The following is a 1733-nucleotide window of genomic DNA, read 5'->3' on the forward strand; positions in this document are numbered from 1 at the left end:
ATGAGTGATAGTGTGGGTAATCCTCCAAAATTTCACTTTGTTTTAGTTCATGGATCGCGATGGAGGGTGGTGCTGGTTCAAGATCCGTGTGTCTTATGGAAACATCAGGATACAAAGTCACTTGCTTGACCTTAAAAGCGCCGGTATCGATTCATCTGACCCTAACACACTCTTCACTTTTGAAGAATATAATCAAACACTAATTGAGTTCTTGTTTAATTTGCCGAGATGAAAAGTTAGATCTTAATCTAAATAAACATTGTTTATTTTTTCTAGCTGGATAATATATTGAAGGCATAAATTTTTCAGGTGATATTGGGGGTCACAGTGCAGGAGGTCTGAGCTTGACGGATGCCTTACACAAGTTTGGTAGTAAGAAAATTCAAATGGCATTTATGTTGCAGCCAACATGTTGAAGTATGGTTTTATTACAGATGAAGATGTCAAGGAAGTAAGTTTCATTGAAAAAGTACTAAATATTAAAGTTTAGTTTAATATTTAAGTGGTTGAAATTGATGGTTTCAGGCAGTCCCAGATTTATCAGAATACGGAGATGTGAGAACTAACGTTTGGGTTGGGCCCTGATAAGCCTCCGACAAGCATCATAGTGAAAAAGGAATTTCAGCGAAAAAATCCTTTATAATATGAGCCCTGTGGAGGTGAGAAGTTCTTCCTATCCTATATATTGTCATTTTTTTTAAGATCCGGAGTGTCCAAATCAGTTTATGAAGAACTCGACTAATTCTTTAGGATATTAAAACTGCCAGTCGAGTAGGAGTTCCAATGGCTATTCTTATTAACAATCGAGGAGAAACTTGAATTCAGAACTTCTGAATAATATACTAAAAGTTCTTATTAAATCACTCTACCACCCATAGGTTGATTTATATAGTCATTTCTTCTCGGTGGTTGGCACTCTAATACTAGGGATTTTATTGATTCATTCTCAACTTAACTGGTCATCTTAAATTATTTATTTTTTTTTTATGTTTGCAATATAATAAAAGATTAATTCATGATCTATCAGGACTCTACTTTGGCCTTCATGCTTCTAAAGCCAGCACCTGCAATGGCCTTCGGAGATGCTAATTCAAAGAACAAGGATCAGCCGCTGATAAGGTGTCTCGTGTATATATAAGACATTGAATGATAGAGTAATCAAACAAGAACAGCAGATGCTATGATTAGAAGTGGCCCCCATCGGAGATATTTGTTATTGAGAGTGATCACAGCCCTTTTTCTCCGCCCCGTTATTCTTTTTGGCTTTATAATTAAAGCAGCGATAACTTTAGTTGAGTAATCCGAAAGTATCATGCATAACCACTCTGGTGCCATGATAAAAGAGCATAAGTAGATTCTATGAGTTTTTGGGTTTGAGTCCCTCCACACTAACGGGGTGGCCTTGGGGTTTTATCTTGTTAACAGTTTCAAGATCTTAGGATTAGTGAGGTACACGCAAGCTGACTCAGACATCTTAGGTATTAAAAAAAGTATTATACATTTAAATCCGTTATGCCTTGGAGTTTAAATCTTTAAGAATATTGTATTGGTGGTTTTTATTTTAAATAATTCAGTAATTTGATTTTATGCTTTGAAAATACATAAAAAAAAAAAAAAAAAAAAATTAGGGAACTGTCTTTTAACCCCCATCTAATTTATCATAGTCCTCCATATTTAAATATTTTTTTGTTGTGGCAAGTTTATCCTTAATGAAAATTACTAGAATAAATTAA

General features: G+C 34.5%; 1 pseudogene; it reads left to right on the forward strand.

Annotated features, from left to right (window-relative positions):
- On the forward strand, window positions 1-1300 carry LOC116142651 (annotated as a pseudogene).
- Window positions 1301-1733: the final 433 nt, after the last annotated feature.

The sequence above is a fragment of the Pistacia vera genome, unplaced genomic scaffold, assembly GCF_008641045.1.
Source record: "Pistacia vera cultivar Batoury unplaced genomic scaffold, PisVer_v2 Contig413, whole genome shotgun sequence".
Taxonomy (NCBI): domain Eukaryota; kingdom Viridiplantae; phylum Streptophyta; class Magnoliopsida; order Sapindales; family Anacardiaceae; genus Pistacia; species Pistacia vera.